The sequence below is a fragment of the Schistocerca serialis genome, chromosome 4 (genome assembly GCF_023864345.2).
Source record: "Schistocerca serialis cubense isolate TAMUIC-IGC-003099 chromosome 4, iqSchSeri2.2, whole genome shotgun sequence".
Classification (NCBI taxonomy): domain Eukaryota; kingdom Metazoa; phylum Arthropoda; class Insecta; order Orthoptera; family Acrididae; genus Schistocerca; species Schistocerca serialis.
The window spans coordinates 267,922,644-267,933,336 of record NC_064641.1 but is presented as its reverse complement, the minus strand read 5'-3'; positions in this window follow the sequence as shown (position 1 = coordinate 267,933,336).

Genomic DNA, 10,693 nt, shown 5'->3' with positions numbered 1-10,693 from the left:
AACGACAGAGTAAATAAACATGAAACAATCGACAATCACACCAGCGATATATATTGAACCATCACAGGTTAGCCACAACACGTACTTTATCTCACATCACTAAAAGGTACCTGATGAACACGGACGTTAATAATAACACCATTTGACAGCAGTTTAACAACGCCACAGTGGGTCACGCCCATGTAGAACACATTTAAAAAAAAAATTAAAAATAGTTGTAGTCTTCGGAATTGAATAAATTATATATCTATTAAAAGGTATTAGTCTGCAGATTCAGAAAACGCAAAAAAGTAAAAATTGAACTTTTCATGATTTTGAGTCTTTCCGGAGCCCCTTAACCCACACAAAATGCTCCAATTAGTACACTATCCATCTTTCTTGGCCTTTCAAATGACTTACACATAGAGCACAAATCACAATTTGTAATATGATGTACTGCACTACTGTTAATATACAGTTATCAAAGTCGAGTTTGTTTGTCTCCACAGAAAAACCGCTTTGCCTCACCAATAAAACTTCCTCCTCTACCTTCAAAGTATCTGCATGGCTACAATTTTTTGAACTTACCATTCATGTTATGCCAGTTGATTGCCCGGCACAGTATTTTCTTTTGTCCATGCTAAGATACTCATCTGACTGATGGCACTTTTTCTACTTCTACTAGAAGTCAACAAACAAACCCTGTGATATGCTTTTCTGATGAATGACCTTCTTTGCTGCATGAAAAAGACTTTCTATCTTTATTCCTTTTATAATGCTTCAGATGTAGTTTGATAGTGCCTTAGTTAACTCTCATTTTCATCATTGCTATAGCAACACTTATACCAACTTGATCTGTTATTCTCAATTCAGAGTTTAAACAATGTTTTTGTAACTTCAGCAGATAAAGCACGCCATGCAACACAAATATAACTTAACTCTATGGGCAAATTTTACAAAATTTATAACACTGCACTGTCTGTGATAATGTTATTTATTCTGCTACCAGTTTCGGTCTTAAACCAGCTTCAGAGAAATCTGTACAACATACAAGAGTGAACAATGTGACAATGCAAAATTGTTGGAACTGTGTGAACAATATACTTCGTGTGTGACGGCGCAAAGTGCACTGTGTAAAATAGACCTCTTTGGCATTGTCTAACACTCTTTGTGTGCGCTAATTATTCTGTTGTGTTCGCTGTAAATTTCTTTTTGTTCTTGAATGTGCAAATACAGTTATTAGTAAAATGTCCTTTTTTTTCTCCTTAATACTTATTCAGCTGCGCAAATTCCAATAAAAATAAAATAAAATCAGAACAGAAAAAACCATTGAATCATTGGAAATACTCATAAAAATTATCACAGATTTATCACGTCTTACATCCTTTGACACAGGTTACTATTGCCAATAAAAATGAAAAATTATAGCAAGATTACAGTATGATAGCCCCTTGACAAAAGGACAATATGCAATGTATAGCAATACAAGTCAAAGAACTTCAAAGTGAAAGATGAGTCTTGACCAAATCCAAAGAGTTGTCATTAAACACTTCTGTGGTAATCAGATTACAAAATTGAAATATTAACAATTCTACACTTGAATGATATTACAAACAAACATTAGTAAAGTAAAGTAAAAGAATAACAGAATTAATGAATGTAAGAATATACAATATTTTACAATCCAGTCACAAATGTAACCATGTAAAATACAAGCTACAGAGCAATCCTAGAAACTACCATCAGCCAAGCCATATCGGACGAAAACACATTAAAGTAAATTAATATTAAGGATATACAATTTTCAGGAGTGAAGGAAAACAAAATTTTATGCATATGCCACAATTAAACAATTATTATTATTATAATTATTTACAAAACATGGTATACATCTAAACTGTTATTAGTTAGAAGAATATGTCATACAATGTATACACAGTCATAAAACGTGATTGAAATTCCATTTATCATATGGATAAAAATTAATAGAGAGATATGGTATGATGAAAAGTCAAGTAAAACATATGTAAATAAGTCCTGTATATTAAGAGACAAGAAAGTGGGTTATCAATTACATTTTGTGATTGTGTTGACACTGGATGACATACTCTTGTAACTAATTTGTAATAGTTTAGATGTATACCATGTTTCATAAAAAAATGTGAGACTGTGGCATATGCATCATATTCTACATTCCTTTTGTTTTCCTTCACTCTTAAAAATGGTATTTCTTTGATATTAATTTACCTGAATGTGTATTTTCGTCAGACTGAGCTTGAATGATTGTAATTTCTTGGACTGCTATTTAGCCTAAGTTTTACATGCTAACTTTTTTGGCTGGATTGTAAAACATTATACAGGGTGCGACAGCATTCATAGCGTAATTTGACTTGCGTAGTACAATGACGTACTGCAGGAATGAGCGCCAGCTCATGCTGCATTCATGTACTAATGAGCTGCCATTTCGAATGCGACAGTGATATGGAGCAGTGGAGTGCACAGCATCGTGCCTTTGCTGTTGAAAGTTGTTTCAAGAATAATGACTCTGTTATTGCTACCCAGCATCTATTTCGGCAACATTTCAACTAGGGACATCATGGGGAAGTTAAAGATGGATGGACCATTGTGAGGTGGGTATGTCATTTCAAACAACAGGTTCTGTTTGCAGTGGCAAACCAGGAAGAAATGAAAGCATTGTGCGGACACCAGAAGCTGTGGAAAATTTTCGTGCTTCACAAATGCATAGCCCAAAAAAAAAAAAAAAAAAAAAAAAAAAAGCTATTTGCCATGCACAAACTGTGCATATGTCCGATCGCTCATTCAGGAGACTATTGCACGAAGATCTCCATTTTCACCCATATAAGCGGCAGATTGTTCAGGAAATTAGGCCTGGCGATTGGGTTTCACGTGAAACATTCTGCTTAACCATTTGTGATCTCCTTTGCCAAAATCCACAAATGTTGCGCACCATCCTGATGTCAGATGAAGCTCATTTCGAATTATGTGGTTCAGTGAATAAAAAGAATATGCATTATTGGAGCGATGTAAACCCACATGAACTGCACATCGAGCCCTTTCACGGTTCTTGTGTCACAGTGTGGTGTGGAGTTGCTTCCTTTGGGATTATTGGCTCTTACTTCTTTGAGGATGACAGCGGTGTGGCTGCAACTGTCACCAGTGGATGCTACCTAAAGATGCTGCAAGACTTCATTCTTCCCCAGATAGGTACGGTCAATGTAGATGTGGAACAATTACGGTTTCAACAAGATGGAGCGACCTCACATACAGCCAGAATTTGCATGGATTTCTTGTGACAGACATTTTCCTGTAGAGTAATTTCCTGTTTTGGTGACATTTCCTAGCTGTCTTGCTCACCTGACCTTTCATGTGCAGGCTTTTTCCTATGGGGCTACCTGAAGCATGAAGTGTTCCGAACACGTCCCACCATTCCCGAGTTGAAGAATCCCATCAGAACTGCTGTCAGAAATGTTGCAGGGAATACGTTACACTGAGTTATGGAAAGCTTCCAATACTGCCTAGATGAATGTTTTGTGCAGAGGGGGCATCATTTGACAGGAGTCATATTCAAAAAGTAATCGACGCAATGGACAATGACTTACACATTAGTAAATGGCATACCTTTAACTATTATTTGACATAAGAGGTAATAAATAAATTACAGTTACTGCCTGATGGTGTGTTTTTAATATCTTACCATGGACACTGCTGCACCCTGTATATTCTTACACTCATCAAACCTGTTATTCTTTTACAGGGTGTTTCAAAAATGACCGGTATATTTGAAACGGCAATAAAAACTAAACGAGCAGCGATAGAAATACACCGTTTGTTGCAATATGCTTGGGACAACAGTACATTTTCAGGCAGACAAACTTTCGAAATTACAGTAGTTACAATTTTCAACAACAGATGGCGCTGCGGTCTGGAAAACTCTATAGTACGATATTTTCCACATATCCACCATGCGTAGCAATAATATGGCGTAGTCTCTGAATGAAATTACCCAAAACCTTTGACAACGTGTCTGGTGGAATGGCTTCACAGGCAGATGAGATGTACTGCTTCAGCTGTTCAATTGTTTCTGGATTCTGGCGGTACACCTGGTCTTTCAAGTGTACCCACAGAAAGAAGTCACAGGGGTTCATGTCTGGCGAATAGGGAGGCCAATGCACGCCGCCTCCTGTATGTTTCGGATAGCCCAAAGCAATCACACGATCATCGAAATATTCATTCAGGAAATTAAAGACGTCGGCTGTGCGATGTGGCTGGGCACCATCTTGCATAAACCATGAGGTGTTCGCAGTGTCGTCTAAGGTAGTTTGTACCGCCACAAATTCACGAAGAATGTCCAGATAGCATGATGCAGTAATCGTTTCGGATCTGAAAAATGGGCCAATGATTCCTTTGGAAGAAATGGCGGCCCAGACCAGTACTTCTTGAGGATGCAGGGACGATGGGACTGCAACATGGGGCTTTTCGGTTCCCCATATGCGCCAGTTTTGTTTATTGACGAAGCCGTCCAGGTAAAAATAAGCTTCGTCAGTAAACCAAATGCTGCCCACATGCATATCGCCGTCATCAATCCTGTGCACTATATCGTTAGCGAATGTCTCTCGTGCAGCAATGGTAGCGGCGCTGAGGGGTTGCCGCGTTTGAATTTTGTATGGATAGAGGTGTAAACTCTGGCGCATGAGACGATACGTGGACGTTGGCGTCATTTGGACCGCAGCTGCAACACGGCGAACGGAAACCCGAGGCCGCTGTTGGATCACCTGCTGCACTAGCTGCGCGTTGCCCTCTGTGGTTGCCGTACGCGGTCGCCCTACCTTTCCAGCACGTTCATCCGTCACGTTTCCAGTCCGTTGAAATTTTTCAAACAGATCCTTTATTGTATCGCTTTTCGGTCCTTTGGTTACATTAAACCTCCATTGAAAACTTCGTCTTGTTGCAACAACACTGTGTTTTAGGCGGTGGAATTCCAACACCAGAAAAATCCTCTGTTCTAAGGAATAAACCATGTTGTCTACAGCACACTTGCACGTTGTGAACAGCACACGCTTACAGCAGAAAGACGACGTACAGAATGGCGCACCCACAGACTGCGTTGTCTTCTATATCTTTCACATCACTTGCAGCGCCATCTGTTGTTGAAAATTGTAACTACTGTAATTTCGAAAGTTTGTCCGCCTGAAAATGTACTGTTGTCCCAAGCATATTGCAACAAATGGTGTATTTCTATCGCTGCTCATTTAGAGTTTTTATTGCCGTTTCAAATATACCGGTCATTTTTGAAACACCCTGTACTTTATTTTGTTAATGTTTTTATGTAATATCAAAAAAGAGTAGAATTGTTAATATTTCAATTTTGTTATCTGATTATCACAGAAGTTTTTAATGGCAACATCTTTCGATTTGCTCAAGACTGTCATCTTTGACTTGTGTTGCTATACATCACTTGTTGTCCTTTTGTTGTCAAGCCATCGTATTGTAATCTTGCTACAATTTTTCATTATTGACAGTGATGGTTTTCAGTAGTAACTTATGTCAAAGCATGTATGACATGTGATAAATTTTTTGAGTATTTCCATTGATTCAATGTTTTTTTTTCTGTTTTGGTCTTATTTCATTTTGCATTATCACATTGTTCACTCTTGTATGTTGTACAGCTGCCATTGAAGAAGGTTTAAGACCGAAACTGGTAGCAGAATAAGTAACATTGTCACACATAGCACATTGTTGCGCATTTCGTAAAGTTTGTATATGCTGTTGACCAGTGCATAACAAGATGTTCTTTCGGCAAAGTTTGCAAAAATCATGTAGAAAAGTCACTATCATCAGTTGGCTTGTCTAGCAAAGGAAGTTGAGTTTGATGAAATCATCTTGGGTTATCGATCGAGTCAAGGTGTTGGTCTGCAGCAACGTTTCTACAGGTTTCATATTTGTCATCTTAAGGTGAAGTGTCGAGTTCGTGTCCTGTCTGGGTCTTTATAGCTGCTGGACTGCAGGCTCCTGTGCCTCATGTGCATCGGCAGCACCAATCTCGCAGCTCCGGAAGGGGTGTAATTTTTCATGATGGGGGTGGTTGTGGCCAGTGTGGTGGGGGCACCCTGCATGCTGGCAGGCATGTCCAAACCATACGCTGCCTTAGCTGGTTTTGCATTGGAGCATTCATGTTTTATTTTTGTCACTGCTGTATTCCATGGAGTGCTAAGTTGGAAACTGCTGCCTCGGTTAATGAGATTATTGTGGACTCATATCTCCACAGCCTCTTTAAAGATCGAGTCTCAGAACCCGTTCACCCTCAACAGCAGCTTTGTTTGTTCAAAATAAAACATACGATTTTTGTTGAAATTGTGTCCTGCCTCTGCAGATTTCTCCACTTGGCCTAGACGAATGCTTCTTATGTATTGTGAGCAGCACTGTGATACACATTGCTCAATTTGGCTGATGTATTGTTTGCCATACTTGCAGCCAATGTTGCAGACTCCAGGTGTGTCTATTTCTAGTTTATCCTTCACTGAACCGAGCATATTCTTGATTTTGGATGAAGGGTGAAAGATGGTTTTAATGTTGCTGTTTTCTAATATTGTGGCAATCTTTTCCATGGGTGGCCCAGCATGCAGAAGGAATGCCACATGCTTAGTATCTTCTTCAAATACATCATCTCTCTTCTTCTTGCTCAGATGGAAAGTGCATTGTATCTGCAGCTTAGAATAGCTGTTTTCACAAAAGGTTTTTCTCAAGTGCTGCAGTTCAGAAGGTAGACTCCCCTTGTCGCATATGTATTGCACTCTGGGCACCAATGTGATGAGCACGGATTTGCATTGTGTTGTATAGCAGCAGCTATTGGCGTTAAGGTACAGGTCGGTGCATGTCTTCTTCCTGTCTGCTTTATCATGATGTCGAGGAAAGGCAGACATTTGTTTTTTTCTATCTCCACAGTGAATTTAATACTGTCATGTATGCTTTTCAGGTGGTTAAGAAATTCTTGTAGATTTCCTTCACCAAACCATGAATGTGTCATCCACAGAGTGGTACAACATCTCTGAAGTATTCCATGTATAGGTTTGTGATACATGGCACCAGGGGGGGTGGGGCTGGGCACACCCATGGCCACTCCATGTGTGTGTCTGTAGTATTTACGACCACACTGGAAGTATGTGGTAGTGAGTGCATTGCAGAACAGTTCCACTTTGCCTTCGTCAAAGTGGCCCCTTAATAATGGCAAGGAGTCCTTAAGAGGCACCCGTGTTGAAGAGGGATGTGACATCGAAGCTGACCAGTATGTCACTTTTGTCCAGACGTGTTCCTCAAACTCCATCGTGTTTTTGACATGGTGAGGACAATGACCCATGAGAGCTTCAATAGCTGCACCAGGTGTTTGACTATTTCATAAGTTGGTGAATTTATTGTTTACGCTATTGGACATAATGGAACTCCCTTCTTGTGTATCTCTGGAAGTCAGTACAGGCGTGATGGTATCCGTGCTCTGGGGTACAGCCGTCTAACCGTATCCTTGTCCATTTTTCAGTTGTTTAGCTGAGATGGTCTTCCTCATCACAGCTGATGTAGGATCCTTTTTCAGTGGTCTGTAAGCTGGATCTTGTAAAAGGATCTCAATCTTCTGCCAGTAGTCAACAGATCATAGCAGTACCGTTGCACCGCCTTTAGTTATAGCACAGCCTCCAGAAAAAAGGGTATAAATTAAATTATCAATACTCAACAAAGGAAGTGCTATATGCACTCTCAGAATAGTAATTTGTAGTATCTTTGTCATTTGGTAAAAAAGGGATGAACGTTTTTTGTTTCATTGTCTTCTTCGTTCTGATGTTCTAGCTGACAGACACTTATTGTTCATGGTCTGTAACTAATACAATTATCTGTAGTAATACTAGTAATATTTTGAATCATGATTTAGTTATGTAATAATTAAATGTTGCCCTGGCCATTTTGTATAGGCTCATTGTTGCAGTGACACCATTAATGATAAAAATGATATAATCTATTTTAATAGCCATTTAATGCTAAAGGTATTAAAAAGAATAATCTCAATAAATACAAAACGGCATCTTGTGATGTTTTCCAGTTCATTTTTGGCCAGAGGTACAGTTTTATTACGACTAATTTCTATAAATGTGTATGCTGCCATTGCACATAGGCAGCTATCCTGAAACATCAAGCCTCACAGAAAAAATAATTAAGCATTGTGTTTAATTGGCTTATTGCGTAATATTAAAGAAAGATTTCTTTTTTAATCCATCGTAAGACGTATGTCTTCACGTTGGAATATGTATGATATTCCTGGCGATAGTGCCCTGAGAAAATTTTGACGTTGCTTTTAACAAACATAAAACAGAATTTCTAACAAAACATTTCATTCAATTATCAGAATATTCTCTTTAAAAACAAAAAAGGTTGCGATAGTCTGCTGCTAGGACGACCTGGACAGGACTGAATCTGACACTGTGATCAACACTTATTATTTATCTATAAAAATTATAATAAAGACGTTTTGGTTATACATACAGGGGACAAATCACAATTAATATAAAAATCTGGCACATATGAAGGTAGAGTGTAATAGAAGCAAATACGTTCCAGTGGATATAGATTCACAAATGAGCCATTTTCTATCTAATTGTGAATGCATGGTTACAAGCCCCCAATGAATTCAGTCAGAAATATTGTCCTTGTTAGTATAAATGTATTTGAAGTGAATACTTGGTGCACTCTGCAGACAAATTTCCATTTGTGCACCTCTGGCACCCCTCTCAGTTTGGTGCCCCAAGTGAGTACTAGTCTCATTTAGTCTTTAAACTGGCCCTGTACATACATGATCTAGTACAGAAGAACAACACCTACAATGCCTAACCAAACTTTCCAAATGCCTTCATAAGTCTGAGGATTAATCCTGGAAAGTCAATGTTTGGCACTCAGAAAATAAGCTTTTGGGGGCACATCATTATGCCAGAACACACCAAACCAGATCTGGAGAGAGTAAAAATGAGTGAAAATACATCTCGCCCACGAACAATGAAACAACTGTGAGCATTTGTTAACATGCACAACTTCTATTGCAATCATCTTCTAGAACATTCTGCATAAAACCAAACTCTTTTGAATGTCTGAAATGAAGTAAGAAAAATGGCAAAAAGAGTATTGACTGGATTCCACATGCAACAGAACATTTTTGAAAAATGCATGGAAAATCAGATTTGAACTGACTTTCCCAACTGTGAAACATGACCTTGTATTGTTTACGGCTGCATCAAATTTCGCCACAGAAGCAAGATGGAATCTGGAAGCCTCTTACATCCTTTTTGAAGAATGTTTCCCTTGCCCAGAAGAATTATTCAGCTTATGACAGAAAACTTCTCAGTGATTAGCAATAAAATACGTCAAATATCCACCTGAAGGAAGAACATTTTCTGTCCACACCGATCTATCTAAAAACAAAGATGGTGTGACTTACCAAACGAAAGCACTGGCACGTCGATAGACACACAAACAAACACAAACATACACACAAATTTCAAGCTTTCGCAACAAACTGTTGCCTCATCAGGAAAGAGGGAAGGAGAGGGAAAGACGAAAGGATGTGGGTTTTAAGGGAGAGGGCAAGGAGTCATTCCAATCCCGGGAGCGGAAAGACTTACCTTAGGGGGAAAAAAGGACGGATATACACTCGCACACACACACATATCCATCCACACATATACAGACACAAGCAGACATCTGTAAGGTAAGTCTTTCCGCTCCCAGGATTGGAATGACTCCTTACCCTCTCCCTTAAAACCCACATCCTTTCGTCTTTCCCTCTCCTTCCCTCTTTCCTGATGAGGCAACAGTTTGTTGCGAAAGCTTGAATTTTGTGTGTATGTTTGTGTGTCTGTCGACCTGCCAGCACTTTCATTTGGTAAGTCACATCATCTTTGTTTTTATATATATATATATATATATATAGGGAATCATTCTACGTGGGAAAAATATATCTAAAAACAAAGATGATGTGACTTACCAAACGAAAGTGCTGGCAGGTCGATAGACAAACAAACAAACATACAAACACAGACATACACATGAAATTTTTTGTGTGTATGTCTGTGTTTGTTTGTTTGTCTATCGACCTGCCAGCACTTTCGTTTGGTAAGTCACATCATCTACACATACTGTAGTCCAGCAAATTCTTTGTATTTGTAGAAAAATCCAAGAACAATATAGGCTAAACTGTTGATCAGAAATTATAAGGTGTACAACTTTGCTTCCGCCGTTTGCCTTTAGGTGGCGACAATGGTACGTAGCGGTCGAAAGAAATAGATCACAGACGTCAGGCAGTTAGCTTGGACCTCGGTCAATATAACCTCATTCAAACATTAGTCGATTTGTGTCTGCATCATAAAGGTGGTCTTGATTGAAAATGTCAGTTTACGAGCCTAATTCTCATTATCTGTGGGAGGTGTTACTGTTTTGTTTCAATATGAAGAAAACAGCAGCTGAGTCTCGTAAACCGCTCTCAAGTACATATGTTAAGGATGTTGTCAGTGAAAGAATGTTTCGTGAGTGGTTTCAACGCTTCAAAAATGGCGATTTTATTGTCATAGGCCGGCATAGTGGTGGAAGTGAGAATGTTTTCAAAGATGCAGAATTGGAGACATTACTGAGTGAACACTCACATCAAACTCAAGAAAAATTG